Below are 21,717 nucleotides of genomic sequence, written 5' to 3'. Positions count from 1 at the left end.
CAAGAAGTAAACATTTTATAAAATAGTTTATAAAAACAATGAAGTCAGACATGCCATGACTTTGGAATTCCTAACGGGGGGGGGGGGTTAAGAGAAAAAAACATTGGAATTGTATTGCTCCAGTAACTTGGATTGGAACCCAAAAGGGGGAGAAAACTAAAATTACTTTTTGCTTTATTCCAAAGTTGAGTAAGTTGAATTCAGTTTGATGGATCTTAGACTATGAAGACCTACATCTGTTTGCTGAAGCATGAATTACTGTGATGCAAGTGGGTCTTGCCTTGAGTTGCACCCACAGGGTAGCAGTGGGTGTTGCAAACTCTAGGAGATCAAACTAACTCCGGTTCTAGAAAACACGGGGAGCGCATTAAACATTCTCCAAGTATTAGTAAAAAAAATGTCATTGACCAAAGTGATGACCTTAGAGCGGAGCTTAAGGCAAAACAATAAAATAAAAAAGTTACTTCCCATCGTTAACACTCTTTCTAGTCTATGTTTTTGGTTTTTTGTTTGAATCTGTTTATTAAAGTTTTTCCGTTTACACTTTACAATAGCAGAGCAAATGACAGGTAGTACAGCATACAGTGGAGAATGTAAGGATATACAATGCAGGCAGGATATTATGGTAAACATGTTATATCCACAGTGGAGTCACAATAGTGAGTAAACATCAGGGAGCCCATATGCTATGATAAACACTAGGGTTTCGTTCCAAATTAGGACTACAGTCCAGTAGGTGCAGATCTGCGAAGTTAACGTGACATCAGCATGACATCAGCATGACGACTCCTGCAATAAAGTAGCAGAAAAGGTGATACACCAGGCCAATCCCAGCTGACAGTGGGGACAGATTCATGCATTATGATAAACGAGCAACAATAAACTCTAACGTCAAGGGCGTGTATGTATCATTATATCGTTTCACAAATGCAGCTGTGAGTTACAATAAACCATAACAACAAAAGAGAAAACAACCATGTCGCCACCCACGAGTCTCATTGACATTTTGCAGACAATCCTGTAGCATCCCACGCACCCATCCAGCAGGGAAAACATTAGGGGAGAGCAGTGGTCGAAGTGGGGGAAAAAAAGTAGGGGAACTGTGGGCGGAGACTCAGGGGGCGGGACTAACCCAAGGTTTGGATTAGTGGGCGGAGTCGGAGGTGTGGCTAGAAATAGCAAAACATACCAATTTTTGAACGTTTGGCATTTCACTGACCAGTTACAGCTTATAACGTTATTTAATTCAAAGAATCAATAAACATGTTTATTTGAGGTTTAATATATAAGTTGTTTATATTTAATTCATTTACAATGTGGGACATGTTTCCAATCACAGAATATTCCAAATACGCTTATAAGTGGAATCATAAGTCATTTGTCTCCGAGCCATGCAGTTTCTTTCATCTGTACTTCTCCTCCCTTTTTCTAACCATTTCTGAACATAAAATTCAGGTTTAAATTCTATGACAGGTGGCCCCACGATATTTATGAACATTGTAGAAGACAGACGATTGATTGATATTCTGTTCCGCAGTGGTGTGAGCACATCATTCATTACACTAAAGCCCCGTTCACATTCAGCAGTTGAGGTACAAAAGGTGTTTATAATGTGCATTAATGGTTTCAGGCTTTCAGAGATGCAATTTTTATTTTGTTTGTACTCTCTGAAACCAAGGATGTACTGCCTGGTCTCAAATACATGCAACCTGCTACAAAGGTTTTGTAATTCTCCCTCACCGTATAATATGTCTACTGGATCTGGCCAATAAACTGGTTGTAGGAGTTTCATTCTATGTACTAACTCTTTGTATTCGATTTCATCATTGTTTGTGGTTGTGCATCTAGAAACATTTGATGCATTAGACATTGTCATCCTTTTTCGCAGGTTATTTGCTAAGCTCCTAAAGAACTGTGCCCTATTGATGCTAACACAGCCTTTGTTCTGTTGCAGTCCTACACCAGCAAACTGCATCCGTTCAGCAGCATCTAATGCAGTTGTAGCAAACAAAGGGCCCAGGTGCATCAGCCATTGATTCAAACACTAAAATCTGCATCTGTATTGAACGATCGGCCTCATATATGGTCATATCACGCCGCTGCAGCCTTCTGGATAGGTCACCCAATTCTGTGAGAGCATCATATAAAATGCCCATATTTTCAACAAACACCAGGGAGGTTAATAAACGGTTTAAACCAGCATATTTCCTCTGCTCAATGTCACTCCTCGTTGAGTCTTCGGAAGATTCCATGAAATGTTTAATAAGTCCTTTGTAGTTATTCCAAACAGCTCTGACAGATATTTCACTTGAGGACACCCAACGTACATCTTGCACCTTTCCAATTGCCAGAAGTCTTACTTCTACCTCCAGAGCACATTCCCCAAGCTCTCTCTGATTTTTCGGAGAGGTCTAGTGGGGCCTTCTAAAGTCTATCACGGGTGCTCCCTCAGGAGTAGTCTGATGGACAAGGCATGAAGTCTGAACCAGGTTCCCCAGTTCCAAATTTGGTAGCTCTGGCCATAATGCCACATCCTATCCCCACCGAACACCCTTCTGCCCCACTGAGTGAAACTCGCACTGTCTTCACCTACAACCCAATTCTGCCCCATTATAAGCACCTGGATGTGACTCATTTCAAATTATGCAGTGCCTGAAAAAAAGTAACAACATTCTGGGAAAAGCAGATACTCATAGGGAATGCAGGATTATGTAAGGCATGCAAAATATAAGCAGGAACGACATGTTACCTTAACGCTTTTACTCTCGTTCAGAAATCAATGAGTATTTTTTGTCTCAAACATTGAGGACATGAATATAGGGCTCCTCCTGTACACATGTGTTAAGCAGGGCTCAGAGACAAAGGAACTCTTCAAGAGAATCTGATCTGACTCACGGAAACCCACAAGGGCTCCGTCTTATCCACAAATTGTGCACTCTTGATTGTCAGCGCCAGGATGCCTGTTAGGTGAGAGTGCGCTTTACAAGTGAGATAAATAAATAAATAATTCTTATTCATGTCAGCCAGCTAGCTGCTCAAACATAGTATAGCACATATGTATTAAAGTGTCCTGCAAAGAAGAATGAGTGCGAGTAAGTAAATGTGGGTGTGAATGATTGAGTGCCTGAATGTAACCGAGCATGAGTGAAAGAGTGTATGTCGATGAAAGTGAGAGAAAGTGAGTGAGAAGGAGTCAGGTAGAGTAAGTGAAACTGTAAGTTAGAATGAGGTAATCAGAGTAGGAAAAAGTGGTGAGACTGAGTGAGTGAGAATGTGATACCGAATGTTGAAGAGTGAGTGCAAGTGAGCAATTTTGAGTAAAAGGGAAAGTGAATGAGAATGAATAATGGGGGTAGTGAGCCTGAGTGAGATAACATGTGAGCAAGCAGGACAAAACACAGGCCTTGGCAAAGTGGAGGTAAATATTTACTTATGGGAGGAACATATTGTGCATCTTGAAAAAAAATGTGGTCAACTCCTGGGGATGTTGTCTTGGCACAGTAATGGCTTTGGAGAGAATTTGTGTAAAAATGGGGTGTTGAAAATAAAATGCAGTACTTGACCCTATAGTTTTTTTTTCAAAATTATCTTGGGAGTAGCAACATCCAGACTGCAAATCCTCCGGGCCCTCCTTTATCTCTTCTTAGTCTTACAAGGCCCAGTAAATCGCACTCTTTTCCAAATCTCTTTCTAAATATTATCACTCTCAAAAACTGTTTTTTCTATGTCATTTTCCTTTGATGGGAAGAGGAGGTTTCTGAGGTGGTAGTATCAGGCAAGTGACACTACTTGGGCTCCCTCTGTTCGAGCCTTCATGGAGGATCCCTCTTCATTGCTACCTCCACCTGACCCCAGACTCCGCAACGCACTCCCTTACAGGCTTGATTATCCACTACTCCTCTCCAGTGCACCTTATCTCACAGCTGACCTTGGGCCCCAACCCCATATCAGGCACCATCGGGCTCCACTTTCATTTTTCCCCGTAAAAACATTAGTAAAATCACCTTCAAACTTAAAACATTGAATATAGCAGTAAATATAATTAGCATGCACTTTAAAGTATGTTCCACAGTAGCCCTTATGACCCGACTGCTAATTAAATAAACAAAAACCGAAAGGCCATGACAAGGCCGGCTTTAGCGCTGATGCGAAAGTCTTTTTTGGCGCCACACCAATAATCACTGCCATACGCCACAAGTGCTCCTCATCTCCCCATAGCCCCTCCCCCTCATGACCTCCTCCTCGGATTCCCTCACTGCCACCCTCCACCAGTGCCCCTCATTTCGCTGTAGCCCCTCCCCCTCATGACCTTCTCCTCAGAATCCCTCACTACCATCCTCCAGCAGTGCCCCTCATCTCTCCCTAGCTCCCCCCTCCCCCCCATGACCTCTTCCTCGGATTCCCTCACTGCCACCCTCCAACAGTGCCCCTCATCGCTCCATAGCCACTCCCACTACCTCCTCCTCGGATTCCCTCACTGCCACCCTCCAACAGTGCCCCTCATCTTTATGTAGCCCCTCTCTCATATGCATTTCATTTGTTGTGTAGCGCTACTCATATCAGTGTAGTGTGTGTCAGTACTTTACACCACGCACACATTATACAGAGACAACGAATCATACAAGTATGTATATCAGCCTACAGGGAATGTCACATAAGCCAATGAGGATTACAAAGTGTATGAATCACACGTCATCCATACTGGTGGGCAGTTATTTTCAGAGGGTTTGGTCTGAAGAAGCACAAACTCAGGATTTAAAGAGTACTCCAGTGGTTAGGGGTTGGCTTTACTGATAAAAATGTATATCTGCCCAAAGATACTCATTTTAGCAACATTAGAATAATGAAAGACTGGGGAAGTTCTAACTATATCACAAAACAAAAAACGCGAAGTTCTAACTATATCATTCAGGTTTGCATGCAGCTCTTTGATGACAGTTCATTGGTCACTGTCCTATGTTAGGATTGTAACTTCTGAACTGCAAGTAGCACAAGGATCTCTGTGACAAAGGCAGTAACCCACTGAGCTACCCACATAAAATACAGTTCATCTGCACTTAACTTCTAACAGAGAAATGATTGCTCTCCAGCAGGATCATTAATCCCCAGCGTTATCTGGGCATTTTTTTATTGTCCTATTGTTGTCCTGCATCGGCCATGATAATGATAAAAACGGATTAAATGAAGCACACAAAAAGTACATGTCCTGCTGCGCCTGTGCAGAATTTAAAAAGAAAAACAAATAGTGACACATTCTCCTACCTACTCCATTAGTCAATCTTAGTGTCACAGCCTGAAGTGATGAGCAGCTGCAGGGGTTGGGAAAGGTGAATCAAAATAAACAAACTTCTTTTCTCCTGGGCTGCATAGAAAAAGAATATCCAGGCAGCAGGGCAGTAGGCAAAGGTTACCGCGGCCAAAGAAAGGATTTGTCGCCTTTCGCCATGCTCCTGTTGGAGATGAAGGGGTGAAAAAATAAACAAAGCCTCGTTAACATGTAAATGGTCTTTTAAAGACCTGTGAAGTACTGAGGTGCGGCTGCGATAATCTCTGAAACTGTCTGTGTGTGCGCGCCCGGGCTTTGAAGCACTTCGAGCCCCATGGCGTTTCGCGCCTGCCTTCAAGCCTTACTAGAACCGGGCCTGAATTAGGGCAGTCCCGGGACGCTTTTTTTAAATCAAGAAGTAGGGGAACGGACTAGCATAATTTTTAAAAGTAGGGGCACGCCGTGCCCTTCCGTTCCCCCCCACTTCTAACACTGGGGGAGAGCGATCTTAAGGTTTGGGTGGGGACAACTCAGGAGAATGCGGTTGGTAATGTGTGTCATTAAGCGGCGGATCGGATCGTCAGGAATAACATATGTGTGAGCGCGACACCTCGTCCTTCCCGATAACTCTATAAGAATCCGGAGGCGGGAGGGAAAGGAGGTGGGACAAATCATAAAGAACAGGACAAACATAGCCCAACTGTAACTACATCGGGCCGCCCATATTCTAGTTGGCTAGACATAATTTCCCATAGTTGCCCACCGACCCCGTCTATCTATCTAATGAGGTGCGTGAGGTTTACACCCTTCCCGAATCCCGGGTGCCGCCCAACGTACAAGTCACGGAGGGAGGGGAGGTCCCCACTGCACCTCTCCTTCCTCTCCGTCCTCGGATCGGCACCCAGGGCTCGAGTCGGGGTACACGCAGGTACACGGCGTCCCCCACTCTTTTCACAGGATGGACGTCGTCCCCCCTGCCAAGAAGCTGGGCCCCATGTAAATAAGCTGAATGTGTCCCGGTGTAATTTTCAGACACCGGGACACGTTCAGCACGTGACGTCATGGGGTCATATGCATATTGTTAGTCCCCCCACTTCTTTTTATAGGACGTGTGCCCTGTCTGCACCCTTAGGGACAAGACTCTGCCAGGGATCCCTCCTGAAAGTCGTGTAATATCTAATGCCAATGAGTCGTAATGGGGATTTTCCGGTGGGAGAGGATCTTTTCTTTATGCAGAACGATGCTCTCAGCTTTGGCCCACACCAATAGCAAGCTTCGCCAGGCTAGCAGAGGAGGAGGCTCAGGGGATTTCCACCGTCTCATGATCAGGCGTTTAGCCACCAGCGGCCCTAAGTCCAGGAAGCGTGAAGACACCCTCTGCCGTTTACTCCCAGAAAAGAGGTGCAGGTGTGTGCCATGATGCGTTCAGTGCAAGATGCCAGAGAAGCTGTGACCAATCGCCAGTAAGAAGCAAGCCAAGAACAGGACTACATCATGTGTAGCAGGTCCACATCCACAGCATGGCGACATAAAGAGGTAAGTTAGTGAAATAATATAACTGCCTCGGCAGAACCACCATTTTCAATAGCGCTATCCGACCCATGACCGACAGGGGAAGCATGTGCCAAAACACCATCTGGGATCGAATAGGCGATGTAGACCTGGTAAGGTTACCATCAAGCAGATCAGCAGGTTTATGATAGATTCTAATCCCAAAATAGTAGAAGGAATTGGGTTGCCATGCAAGGGGAACGCCGCAGAGTGTCAAAAGGGGATCAGGACATGTGGATGAGAATGGGAACAAACAGGTATTCGCCCAATTTACTTTCAAGCCAGAGATGGCAGCAAAGTGGGCAGGCGTGTGGGCCAGTACAGTGGGAGTCGATCCCAGATGTAAAGAAAAAGATCGCCTACGTAGAGAGATATGATGTGTGTATTGTCTTCTAGGGGAATGCCCCAATTAATACGTTGTGAATGAAGAACGGTCACTAGTGGTTATATGGCCATGGAAAAAAGCAGAGGGGATAGCCAGCATCCTTGGTGGGTGGCACACCGGGATAGGGTCCAATATGTCGGAGCCCGTCTTCACCCTGGTCATTGGTGCAGTATAAAGCAGGCGCACCAGACGAATGAACCGAGGCCCAAAGCTGTATCGAGGCAGAGTGGCAAAGAGGAAATACCACTCCAGAGAGTCGAAAGCCTTCTCCAGGTCAAGCACAAGGCAGCCCGAGGAAGGCCAGAGAAGTGTGGAGTAGGTGGAAACGTAGAAGAAGCGCTGCAGATTAAGAGAGATGTTACGAGCTGGGACAAACCTGTTTTGATCTGAGTGTACCAGTGACGGAACTAGAGGCGCTAGCCTATCGGCGAGTATTTTGGCCAGAATTTTGTAGCCCGTATTGAGTAAAGCTAATGGATGATAAGTGCCTATGGCAGTGGGGTCCCCATCTGGTTTAGGAACGGAAATCAGGAGCGCTTCCCGCAACGATGTTGGAAGGATAGAGGCCGTTAGAGCATCTGTAAATAAAGCATGAAGGTGCGGACTCAGGACCGAGCCAAACGCTTTATAGTATTCAGCGGGCAGGCCATTCAGTCCGGGAGCCTTGCCCGATGTTAGGGACTTGATGGCCTCACAAATCTCTGAGAGCAAAATGGGTTCCTCCAGCTCCTCCTGTTCATTGGGAAATATAGTGTGTAGATATAGACTGGAGAAAAATTTGGTAAGGCGATCTGAGCTAGGCGCAACAGTGAATTCATATAACAAGGAGTAGTGGCGTGTCAACTCAGCATGTGTTTCATGCTGTGTGTGAAGTAGACAACCTTCTTGGCCGCCACAGGTAACGGCGGTGGGGGGAAAGTGGACAGATGACAGGGTAGGAAAAGTAAAATAAAAAAAACACTTACTTTGTGCTCGTTGCATCGCCGACTCGAACCTGTCTACCATCCAGGTGACCCCGTATGAACACATATCTGCCTTCCATGTCCGTCACCTAATCTTTTGCTATGAATGGAGTCCCCGATCCCACCAACATCAACACCCCCTGGGGTATGAGAAGCAATGTGTGGTGAACACCTGGCCCTGCCACCGACGACTAAGGCGATCAGCCTCGGCAGTCGGTAGGTGTGTCTCCTGCAGGAATGCTATGTGGATGGACCTGCGCTTATTGTACGAATAGACTGCATAACGTTGTAAGGCCGTGTGCATACCTTGCACATTCCAGGGGACTGTTTTAGTGTGGATCATAGAAATAGTGGAGTAGGGTCACATGCCCATCCACTCCGCTCTGTAAAGAAGGGCCGTGACACGTGCATGCGGGCCAGTGAGCAAAAGTGGGTGGTGGGGCTGAGTGTGTATGGGCAACAGGTCAAAACCTTAAGAAAATAAAAATAGAGGGGGGAGGAGATCCTAATACATGAAACATTATTAAAGCAATGATGTCATCCGCTGTGTAGGGAGTAACATCAGGAGGAGTGAATGCATCAGTTTGTGATGGCCAGGTGTTTGTGGAGCCATTGTCACTGAGGGATTTAGTTGAGTCAGCATCCCGATCAGGGCTGTAGGCGCGGTTGCTCATCGTGGATGCCATTTGCAGGGCTTGCCGGTGCTCCGTCAGCATCTGTTCTAAATTTGGGACTGCTTTCAGAGGAGGGGCGGCCCACTTTCAGAGGAGGGGGGCCCACCTGTCTGGTTACCCCTGTCCCGTGCCCGGTTACCCCTGCCTCTTCAGGAGAATCAAAGAAGTAGATACAGCCTTCAAATGCCACTCGAAGGCGGGCAGGGAACAGCAAAGGAAAAAAGGCAGATCTAGTTTGCGTAATCGCCTCTTGACCTTTGTTTTTGGACTGCCACTGTATAGTCTGGGAAGAACATTATTGTGGCGTTGTTCACTTTAATTTCTGGAAGCGTGTGTGATTCACAGAGGATGGTCCCTGTAATTCAGTAGACAGAATAAGCAGGGCCTAGGTCTAGTTCCATGTGGTGGCTTCCGCATCGGGAGCAGGTGAAATTGAAAAGAAGGGCGTGAACTCAGCATCAAGTAGGAGCGTGTGGATCCATTTCTCAGTGAAAGCGACAGCATCCAGGCCTTTCTCACCCTCCGGCAACCCCACCACCCAGACATTGTTCCTTTGGGAGCTTCCTTCAGCATCCTCCACCTTGTGCTCCAAGGTGTGGACTCAGTTGACCAGCGATTGGAGCAGAGCCGTGTGGTCACAAGCGAGAGGTTGGATCATTAACATTCTTTCTAGGGGATAATTTAACTGCAGATTCCTCACTTTTAGAATATTCTGAGGTGCCAAATTGGATCCTGAAATCTTTAAAGCAATTGCTCCAATTAGCCATCTGGGGCAGCTGGACTCCGTGACGATCTTGTGCCGGCCTAGAAGTGATGGAGCGGAGCCTCATTTTTTTGTTTCTGATTTATTTTTTATTTAAACATTTTTTATTTGCATTCATCTTTCTCACAACATCCTCATATTTTGGCATACATTACATAGTCAATGTCTGCCCGCTGTCTAATAATTGCAGAGTTGTCGGCTATTCCAAACATAGTGCCATATAGTATACTCTGGACAGCCATTTACAGTTTCTCGTGGCATATCAACAATTATTGCATAATAATCCTCATGCTGTTCATTCTACCCCAACAACATAACTACTTCCCTTCCCCACCCCTATCCCACCCTCCAGTGTGCTCCGCTGCAGTGTACAATTCCCAATATAGTCTGATCTATAGGTATTATGTCTAGGATATGCTGCCTCTATGGGACGACCTCCATCCTTATGTTGTCAGCTACTCTCCACTCCTATAGCCCCTCCAATCCCCATGTCCCCCCCACAGCCTCCAATATTCAGCTGTCTAAAGGAGGGTCCGGTTCATCCTCCAGGTCACGATCGGGCCTGCGCAACGCCTCAACCACCGCCTCCCAGGTGCGCGCCGTTTCCAACATCGTTTCCTTCTGCAACCTATGCGCCAGCCGAGCTTAATCACACTTTCACTTGCTGCCGATTTAAGAAATTCATGCTTCCATCTCTGCACCCTAGGCCCCTGGTTGTGTTTCCAATGTCTGGTTATCTCCCTTTTTGCCAATACCAATCCCAGATCCATAAATTTGCTGGTCACTTTGTTGTGTTTTGTGTGTGGAAACCAGTGCAATAAGCTCAGCCCCATGTCCCTATTAAGCTTTCGCTCCGTAACCAACTCCAGTGCAGTAATTACTTCTCCCCAATACTCTGCCAGATTCAGGCAGGTCCACAGCATATGCTGAAAGTCTGCACCTTCCGTCCCACATCTAGGGCAACTAGCCGTCTCCACCTTAAAGATCTGCTTAATATGCTTCGGGGTCATATATGCCCTATGTAACACATAAAATTGTATTAGCTGAAACCTAGCGTTCCGCGTACTTTTCCATGCTCTTTCCACTAGTTTCGGCTAAGTAGATGTCCCTCTCCAAGTCCCGCTCCCACTTCCCCCTCAGGTGATCCATCGGTTGCCTCCCCTCCTGTTCCATTCTCCTATTAAGGCAGGTGATGGCCTTAAACGTGCCGGCCGCCATGGCTACATATTGGCAGATTAAAGATGTCTCTGGCTCTGTCAGTCCTATCTTCCACCTGCGTTGGATAGCCGCTACCAGCGCCGCATGTAATAAGTAGTGTCCCCGCGGCAGGTCATATCTGTCTCGCAGAATCGAGAACGGCAGTAAGGCGCCATCTTCATAGAGGTCACCCACCATAAATACCCCCTTCTCCTCCTAGTCTCCCAAAGCTGACCAGTCTCCTCCGTGGGGTAACGCCGTGCATGCCCCTATCGGGAGCTCGGGTGCGTAGGGACGCTCCACACCATGTTTTATATGACTCCTGACCCAGCAACGCTGTAGCGTTCTCTCTTCGTTCGTAATGGTGTCTCTATGCAGCTTCTGCCCCAGCAAGATATAGGAGAGCACATGCCGCGGCATCCAGCAACTGTTGCCTGGGTATGGTCCTTGAAACGTCGATGCCACTGCCTGTGTAAGCCACTGGAGTTGGGCCACCAGATAGTACTTTTCAAAGTCAGGCACTGCCCACCCTCCCGCCTCCCTGGGGCGCATCATTGTATCCAGAGCAACACGTCTCCTACCATTACCCCATAGGAAATCTCCCACCATCGCCTTTAGCTGCCGGAACATCGCTCCAGGTATCCATATTGGGAGGGTCCTAAAATAGTATAGCAGTCTCGGTAACACTATCAGTTTTAACAGTGCCACCCGCCCTGCTACCGATATCTTCAGGGTATTCCAGAACTCCATACTCCCCTTGACTCCTCGAATTGCCCGACCAATGTTGCCTTCCAGGAGCCTGTCCTGAGTATGATAAACAAGCGTTCCCAAATAGGCCAGGCACTGTGCCTCCCATCTGACCCCTTGTACTTGGGCCGGCGCTGGCCCGTTCGGTCTCACCGGGAACAAACAAGTCTTCGACCAATTGACCCGCAGCCCCGATCTATTCCGATAACCTGTCAGCAATTGTTTCGCTGCTGCTAAAGCCTCTCGGGTGTCCTCCAGGAACATTAATAGATGGTCTGCATACAGCGAGATGTATTGCACATCCTCCCGCAGTGTTAGGCCCCGGTACTGCTCTCCCGTGCACGCCAGCATGGCCAATGGTTCTATTGCTATTGCAAATAGTAGTGGGGAGAGAGGGCAGCCCTGTCTCGTCCCTCGCTCTACTTTACACACCCGAGAGATTGTCGTGCCTGTTCGCACTCTAGCCGTGGCCTCAGTATATAGGATCCACGTCCATCTCTCATATTCTTCCCCTATTCTCATTTTCCCCAACACATAATATATAAAAAGGACCATTCTAGGCTGTCAAAGGCCTTTTCAATATCTACAGCCAGCACCGCTGCTCCCGTCGTGGTGTCTTGTTGTTCCTCTAAAACACGCAGGAGGCGTCTAATATTGCCGGCCGTATTTCGTTTGGGGATAAACCCCCCCTGATCCCCGTGGACTAGGAATGTCATATAAGGGAGCAGTCGCGTCACCAGTATCCTGCTTAATATTTTATAGTCCACCGTTAGCATCGACAGCGGCCTATACTCTGCTAACTCAGCGGGGTCTTTGCCAGGCTTGAGAATGGGAACTATAATGGCCTCCCGGGTCGTGGTTGGTAGTATTCTCGTCCTCCAGGTATGTTTATACAGTGCTTGCAGCCGAGGGGCCAGTATATTCACGAAAGTGGCGTAGAACTCTATTGGTAGTCCATCAACTCCCGGGGTCTTATTTCGGGCCATGTGCTTAATTGCTGACCGGATTTCGCCTAACGATATCTCTTGTCCCAATACTAGTGAGTGTTCCTCTTCCAGCTGGGGCCAAACCAACCCACCAAAGTAACGCTCCATGTCTTAATAGCGCAAAAACATATCGTTTATTCCCAATTGGGTATATCCCATCGTATCTGCCGATGTTCGGAGCCCTAGGATTGGCGCTCCTCTATTATCAGGAGCAACAAGCCGCGCTAAAAGCGTACCCGTTTTGTCCCTCTCGTTGTGCATTCGCGCAGTATATGCCTTATAATCAAACGCCCTGAGCCTCTCAACTAGCCGCGCTACCTCCTCCCTCGCTCCCAGCACCTCTTTCTGATCCCTCTCTAATGTGTAACTACGCCTCTCTGCTTCTCGCAAGCGCTCGTCCGCCCTTTGTATATCCTCTAGTAAGGTTTTCCGTACCCCCACCATCTTAGAGATACATATCCCTTTGACCACTGTCTTGAATGCATCCCATTCTACCGCTATTGTTGTCGCTGTGTTTTCATTTTCAGTAAAATAGCGGGTGATCCCCTGCTGGAGCTCTTCCTGGAACACCTGGTCTTCTAGTATTTCAGGGCGTAATCTACAAGTTGGAATCAGCGCCCGTTCTCTATGCCATCCCAAGTAGATCAGCAGGGGGTTATGGTCTGACAAGGTTTTGGCCAAGTACTCACTGTGTTGCACTTTAATACAGACATCAGACGTTCCCAGTATCGCATCCAACCGAACATGCAAATCATGCAGACCAGAATAATATGAATAATCTCGCTCTTGCTGGTGCTGTTCCCGCCATATATCTACTAGATCCCAATTTGACTGCCATCTCTGCCTCTTATCTGCAAGTCTCGCGCTCGCTGACTCAGGCAGTGGAGGGTGAGATCTATCTATAGTTACATCCAGCACAGAGTTGAAATCGCCCCCCAAAAGCAGTGAGCCCGGCGCGTGCTCAGCCATAGCTCCAGACAGGCGGTCCAAAAAATTTCCTTGTTCAACATTTGGAGCGTATATACTCCCTATCATGACATCTACCCCGTTCAGGCGCCCCGCCAGCAGGACATAGCGCCCCTCAGGATCAATTATCTTATGCATCAGTTGGAATGGCACCCCCGCCCTGATCCACACTAGCGTACCTCTTGCGTATGCCGAGTAAGTAGTGTAATATACCTGCCCTCGCCATCTGCGCTGGAGCGCCTTTCCCTCTGCCAACGTGAGGTGCGTCTCTTGTAAGAGAGCAACGTTTGCTCCCCTGCGCACCAAATAGGCATGCACCTGGTGGCGCCTGGCCATAGTGTGGAGTCCCCGGACATTCCAGGTTATGCACTTAAAGGCAGTGATGGAGGTCATTGTCCTATCTCCTATCCCCATCTATCTTCAGCGTCATTCGGAGGACACTGGTTCCCTCTTGATATCCCTGAACAAAACTAAACACACCCCAACTCCCCCTCCCCAGGACAGATGCCCCATACTGAACACCCATCCAAACTAATGAATTAACCAGAGTGCTCAGACCCCCAAGGAATCTCAAACACCCTATAACAATGGGGGTAGGCTCAAAGGTCCAAAGAGGCCCAGTTTGCCCCGCACCCGCCGTCACCCGGCCGTAGTAAGCTATGTCCTCCCCATCCAGCAACATACAGACCATTTAAGCCGGAGTTCACTTCAAATGCTCAGAAGTGGCTAATCACAAGTACACCAGTTCATCAGCCGTTCTCGCCGTCACATGTGTCAGCCGCACGCTGTCCGCCTGGGAAGCATCTGTGTGCGACCCGTCCGTGCCCGGCTCCGATTCCTCCTTGTCGCTCTGCGAGTCCATCCCTGACTTGGACAGCGCCGCTACCGCCTCCACCGCCGCCGATCTCTCCTTTTCCGCTTGATGCAACGTCGGCCTTGGAGATCCCGTTCGTCGATTCCGATAGTTCCGAGGCCGTCTAGGTTTAGGTTGTGCTGTGAGCATCCTTCCATCTTGGGTTGGCTGCTCGGCTCCAGCTTTATAACGCTCCAGCCAGTCCCACGCATCCTCCGGGCTGTTGTGAAAGTAGGACTTGTTGCCGACCAGGATTTTTAGGTTCGCTGGATACATTAGGACATATTGCAGCCCTTCCTCACGCAACGCCTTTTTGACCGTCAGGTATGATGCCCTTTTGCGCTGGACCTCCCAGGTATAATCCGGGAATATTGTTACCGAAGCATTGTCCACTTTGTACGGCCCCTTATTGCGTGCCTGGACTAACAACCAGTCTCTATCTTTATAATGCAGCAATTTAGCAATCACCGGTCTGGGCGGGCATCCCGGTGCTAGCGGTCTCGCCGGAACCCTATGCGCTCTTTCTAGTGTGTAAAAGGGGGTCAGGCCCTCCGGTGCTACCACCGTTTTCAGCCAAGTTTCCAAATAGTCCAGCATGCTCTTTCCTTCCACTCCTTCCGGCAAACCCACCACGCGAATGTTACTTCGCCGATTCCTCCCTTCTGCATCTTCCGCCCTCTGTTCCAATGTAGTTATCCTGCTCCGCACTTCCTTCATTTGGGCCGTTAACTCCTTGGTAGTCGGTTCCATGCCTACCAAGACTGTTTCTGCTGTTTTCACTCTGTCTGCCAGCTTACTATGATCCGCTCTGAGTAATCCCAGGCTCTGCGTCACTTGTGCTATATCCGCCTGCAGTGTGTCTCGCGTGGCTGTTATGGCTTGTAATATCTGGTCTACCTGCTGTTGCGGGAGGCAGGCCGTTGGCGATTGCTGTATTACCTGCACCACCGACGGGCTCGTCTCTTTGTCTCGGGCCGGCTGCCCGCTGCCCTGTTTGAGTCGGGTTTTCCCCATCATGCCACCAGAAACCCTGCCTCGTCACGTCGCCTCGGTGGTTATCGTGATCCAGCAGGTATCAGGCCTGGTCGTAATGGTCTATCTCGCCCACTCCTGGTGCCTGTCGTGGTCCCCAATGATTCAATACGTTCCGCCGAAGCGCCCTGCCCCAGGATCTCCTTCCCGCCACCGTTGCAATCCCTGCTCGTGCACCCGGTTACTCCTCTTATCGTTCTTCAGATCCACTCATCACCATCCAGTCACTAGGCGAGTCTTGTTATGGAGCGGAGCCTCATAAAGGCACCACTCCTGCAAGCTGATGTCAGTCTCCATCTTGTTCACTTCTGTTCATTCAGACATGTATCAGCTTTGACAAATTGTAGGCAACAGCCTGCCAAAAAACTAACTTTGAACCTTCTTAGAAAGCACAGATGTCCACTCCACAGAACCAGGAGTAGGGAGGACGGTGAGGACTCTGCTGCTACGGTGAGTATCCACCAGAAAGAGTATTTCAGCAGGTAAGTAAATTATTTTTCTGATGCTTAATTCTAACAGCAGATTCCTCACCTTTAGAATCGATGCCCAAGCAGTACTTCTCAAAAGGTGAAGGGTCTGAGAAGTGGACTCAAACCAAAAAGTCCTGCAGAACGTAGCAGCCAAAATGGCTCTCTCTGTGGGTCTGGGTGTTGAGGCAGTAGTGCTTGGTGAATATGTGCATGGATGCTCATTTTGCAGCATGGCAGATGTCCAGGAAAGGAACACCCCTTGCATCTGCCATTGTGGTGATTTTACCTCAATGGAATGAGGTATTAGACTCTCAGGGGCCTCCTTCTTAGCCAAACTGTAGCATGTCTTCATAGGATGATCCACTTTGACTGAGTCCTTTTCTGTACTGCTTTAAACCTTCTTGGCACCACAAACCCCCCCAAAGGTGATTGTCAGTTGGGTACTCCTTGTGTTCAATATAAAAGCATAACGCTCTTTGGAGATCAATTTGGTGGAGCCTATCCTTTTTCAAGAAAGAAGGTAGTGTATGGTGGTGTACAGTGGCTGAACTGACAGTGCATGCAGTTCACTGGTGTGGAGAAGTGATTGCGATAAGAAATACTGTCTTCATGGTAAGGTGCTGCAATGGAACAGCTTAGCATATGCTTGAACACTGTACACATAAAAAACACGAGATCCAAGTTAAGGTTCCACTGAGGCATGATGAAAGGCTGTGGAGGAAAGATGTGTGTCAAACCCATCAGGAAACGCATTACAACAGGTGATATGAAAAAGGATGGTTTTTCACACAAACACAGAAAAGTCAAAAGGGCTGACATAAAACATTTAACAGTACTCATTTCAAAGCCTTGTATGGGTCTGAGAGAAAGAAAAACCAATAAAACATCTGATAACTTGGCCTGCAAGTGATCAAGGCGAAAGTCCCTAGACCAGGCTACAAACTTTGCCCAGCATCCTGAATAAATGGATTTGGTTGAGGGACATCAGGCAGTGAGAAACATGTCCACCATTTCAGATGGCAAATATTAACTACTCTCCACGTGCGGAGGTGTAGATTATGGCGTTTCCGGTGCAGACCTTACCCTACTGCTGAGATAGGAGGTCCTCCCAAAGGGATAGCTGAAGCAGACAGCAGATACTAAGGCCAAGATATCGGGGTACCACACCCTTGTTGCCCAATCTGCAACTATCAAGATGGCTTGGGCCCAATGTGTCTTGATCTTCCTCAGACTCGAGGCAGCAGTGGAAACGCATAATATAGAAGGCCGGTGCCCCACTGCAGACAGATTGTGTCTACTAGGGATCGTCTTAGGGAAAACTCCAGCAACCAATAGTCTTAACACGGTGCATTCTCTGTGGTGGCGAAAAGATCCTTACAGGGCACGCCCCAAAGGTCAAAGATGTCCTGAACCACCCTGGAATAAAAATGTCATTCTTGGAATGCCAAATAATATCTGCTCTACTGGTGCGCTACGGCTTTCAGTGACCCTGCCGGGTGGTCGGCAACCAGGAAGATAGTCTGTTGATCCAGGCACCTCCGAAGAGGCAGGGCCTCTTAGCATGAGATCTAGGACCCAACACTGCCCTGCTTGCTGAAGTACCACATGGCGGTCGTGTTGTCCGTTAGGGTCTGCACCAGTTTGACCTTGATGGTCGGAAGCACGGCTTTCAGGGCCAGCCGGATGGCACAAACATCCAGTAGGTTGGTGTGGACCACAGACACCTGATTTCTACCTTTCCCATGTGACCGTCTCAACTTAAACATTATGTATGCATCACTACAGTGAGCTCTAGGCGACCATCACTACTATCACTTTTGTAAATACCTAAGGGGTTGAGATGGTAAAACTGGAAGTGTTCTGACCCCCTGCCTTGCTTCGCACTTCCAGATAATACAGAACACCTCACGGTGGCTCAAACACGACAAAGCAATAAACATTGCACAACACTACCTAGAAAGGCTTTTCCAGATTCAAATGTATATATATATATATAAGCAGTGTTCTCTGGCCTGATTCGGGACTCCAGCGGTGGGGTGAGGGACCTGGGGAGCTGTCATTCGGCCCACAATTAGAACATCAAGGCTAGCATGGGGTGAAGGGAGCAGACACCGCCCACCAGGGCTAGTACTTACGTTTTGGTGTCTGCTCCGCACGGACTCAGATTCCTGGGTACGGGTTTTCCCGTGCACAACAACGCCAGCGATGCCTCAGCCAATCGCATGAGGGCATGCAGCTTCAAAAAGTGGGGTGGAAAACAATCTGCAAATCTTGTTGGCGGCATCTGAGGAAGTTTAATTACGAAACGCGTCATGCCAAAAGCCAATGGTTTTAAATAAAGCACAGCTTCCTTGAATCCCATGTGTACTCTACTTCCTTGCGATGCCGAGGGAGTGTGGAGTGGATGTTTGAGGTGCGGCCACAAGCACCTATGGAGTGCCCACCCCCCAAGTGTCCGGCGGACTCTGTGGCAACTTTTTTGGGGAAACTAAAAACTTTTTGGTAACGCCGGACCGCCGCATACCCGGACTGTGTCCAGCCGTTGAATCAATGGACTACGGCTTCGTGGGAATGCATCGCTTACCTAAGCAGTGTTCTTTGGCCTGATTCGGGACTCCAGCGGTGGGGTGAGGGACCTGGGGAGTTGTCATTCGGCCCACAATTAGAACATCAAGGCTAGCATGGGGTGAAGGGAGCAGACACCGCCCACCAGGGCTAGTACTTACGTTTTGGTGTCTGCGCCGCACGGACTCAGATTCCTGGGTTCGGGTTTTCCTGTGCACAACAACGCCAGCGATGCCTCAGCCAATCGCATGGGGGCATGCAGCTTCAAAAAGTGGGGTGGAAAACAATCTGCAAATCTTGTTGGCGGCATCTGAGGAAGTTTAATTACGAAACGCGTCATGCCGAAAGCCGATGGTTTTAAATAAAGCACAGCTTCCTTGAATCCCGTGTGTACTCTACTTCCTTGCGATGCCGAGGGAGTGTGGAGTGGATGTTTGAGGTGCGGCCACAAGCACCTATGGAGTGCCCACCCCCCAAGTGTCCGGCGGACTCTGTGGCAACTTTTTGGGGGAAACTAAAAACTTTTTGGTAACGCCGGACCGCCGCATACCCGGACTGTGTCCAGCCGTTGAATCAATGGACTACGACTTCGTGGGAATGCATCGCTTACCTAAGCAGTGTTCTCTGGCCTGATTCGGGACTCCAGCGGTGGGGTGAGGGACCTGGGGAGCTGTCATTGGGCCCACAATTAGAACATCAAGGCTAGCATGGGGTGAAGGGAGCAGACACCGCCCACCAGGGCTAGTACTTACGTTTTGGTGTCTGCTCCGCACGGACTCAGATTCCTGGGTTCGGGTTTTCCCGTGCACAACAACGCCAGCGATGCCTCAGCCAATCGCATGGGGGCATGCAGCTTCAAAAAGTGGGGTTGAAAACAATCTGCAAATCTTGTTGGCGGCATCTGAGGAAGTTTAATTACGAAACGCGTCATGCCGAAAGCCGATGGTTTTAAATAAAGCACAGCTTCCATGAATCCCGTGTGTACTCTACTTCCTTGCGATGCCGAGGGAGTGTGGAGTGGATATATATACATATATACATATATATATTCACAGAAAAAACCATAGGTTTCAGGCACGTTATAGTTAGGAATTAGCATTTAAAAAACCTCAGAAATTCACTGAAAAAAACATAGGTTTCAGGGGTGTTATAGTTAGCTGGACTTTTCACTTGTACAAAACCATTGAAATTCCCCCGTTATAGTTAGTTCAGCTAACTATAACTCGCGCGCCCGCAATGCACTGCTGATGACGTCACATATTACATCACTCATGACATGGTCAGTGACATCACTCATGACATCACTGATGACATCTCAAATGACATCACTGATGACATCACTGATGACATCATCCAGTGAATGTGTGTTTTTCTGAAAATTAAATATGTTTTATATATGTATATCTCAATGTCGATGGAAGAATAAATGGGTATATAAGTGTCTAAATGGATGATTTGTTTTTGAAAAATTGATTGTGTAACTGACTGATTAAGTGTATCATAGTGAATACATGGCTTAGTGAGTAATGTTTAAATATGTAAATATCTGTATCAGTCTCTCACTTTGTGTATAAGTGGCTGCATGGGTTGGTGAGTAGCTACATGGGTGTCTATATAGGTTATTAGTTGGTTTTTTGAGTATCAGTCGAGTGTCTGCATGGTTCGGTGGGGGGTATTATGTAGTGCATAGGTGCATGAATGAGTGACTCACTGTTTGTATGTGTTGAAGACAGCATGTGTGCAGGACTGTATGGGTGGATGAGTGTGTGTATGGGTGTGTTAGTGAGTGAATGACTGTCTCAATAGTGTCTTTATGAGTAACTACATATGTTTTAAACTAGTATATGTGACTATTGGTGTATATAAGTGAGTATATGTGATAGTGAGAGATTGAAAGAGTTCCTGTATGAATAAGTATGTGTTTCTATAAGTGATTGTTTAAAAGACTAAGTATGTGTAAGTTTCCGTAGAAGTAAGTGTGGTGGTGTGTATATAACTGTATATGCAAGTAAATGTATGTTTGATTCTTTATTAGCACGAGTGACTATGTGTGTGAGTAACTCTATGGATGAGTGGCATTGTGTAACAGGATGTATAGGTGTATGAGTACATATGATGAGTGAGTACATGTATGAGTGACTGTATAGGACTGTTGGTGAATGAGTGGATGTGTATGTGGATCTTAGAATTACTGAAGAGGTTGTTGTAACTGGTATTAGTATGTCCATTGTTTTGAAAATTTTAGTCTCTATTTTTGAATGTGTGTATCAAAGGTTATATTAGGGTGAGAGGAGGTCTGCCACTCTATCACAAGGATGATGTCATCAGTGATGTCATCAGTGATGCCATTTGAGATGTCATCAGTGATGTCATGAGTGATGTCACTGACCATGTCATGAGTGATGTAATATGTGACGTCATCAGCAGTGCATTGCGGGCGCGCGAGTTATAGTTAGCTGAACTAACTATAACGGGGGAATTTCAATGGTTTTGTACAAGTGAAAAGTCCAGCTAACTATAACACCCCTGAAACCTATGTTTTTTTCAGTGAATTTCTGAGGTTTTTTAAATGCTAATTTCTAACTATAACGTGCCTGAAACCTATGTTTTTTTCTGTGAATTTCAAAGGTTTTTTAAATGCTAATTTCTAACTATGCCTACAGAGATAGGACATGTGAAGAAAGAAGAAAAAATGCACAGAAAGAAAAAAAAGAAGTGCAGAAAGAAGCAACAGAAGTCCTCAAAGATGAAGAAAAGTGCAGGAAGAAGGATAACGTGCAGAAAGTACAAAAAGAAGAGCAGAAAGAAGCCTTGTTGCAAAATCATCCTGTACCCTCAACTTTTTCAGACGGATACTGGTGGTAACTGAGTCTGACTAACCAGTCCTAGAGCCAGTGCTATGTTAAAAGACACTTAGAATACAGTGAAAACACCTGCATACACTAGGGATTATTATGCGTTGGGGTCCCCCTGTGATTAGCATGACCTCCTCTGTAAGCCCCTAGTATATAATAGGGCAGGGGGATTAAAACTACCTCTTAAAACAGGCCACAGAGCGTTTTTGCACACGTTAACTCAGGCCCCGTCCCCTCCCTTCACCACTGTGTAAACACGCCCTGTGTCCGTTTTTAGTTGGGAGATTAAGTTCATTTGAATCCTGAGGGTCCCTAGGGTCCAACTAGCCCACTAGGTACCTCCAGTAAGCGCCACAGAGCTGCGTTGCAGAGAGGTGTAAAAAGTGGCACGGCCTGGACCACCTCTCTGCAATGCAGCTCAGTGGCACTTACTGGAAGCACTTGG

General features: G+C 47.4%; 1 long non-coding RNA gene across 1 annotated transcript in view; it reads right to left on the bottom strand.

The window, feature by feature from the left end:
• Positions 1-619: 619 nt before the first annotated feature.
• The window catches only part of LOC146805686 (uncharacterized), a 165,054-nt gene continuing 143,956 nt past the window's right edge, over positions 620-21,717 (bottom strand). The window contains exon 4 of the long non-coding RNA XR_014967879.1: positions 620-789. This is a non-coding gene — a long non-coding RNA (uncharacterized LOC146805686). The remainder of the gene's footprint in view (positions 790-21,717) is intronic.

Source organism: Triturus cristatus, chromosome 8 (assembly GCF_964204655.1).
Source record: "Triturus cristatus chromosome 8, aTriCri1.1, whole genome shotgun sequence".
Taxonomy (NCBI): Eukaryota; Metazoa; Chordata; class Amphibia; order Caudata; family Salamandridae; genus Triturus; species Triturus cristatus.
Note: the sequence above shows the minus strand (reverse complement) of the source record. Positions and strands in the feature narration are given on the sequence as shown.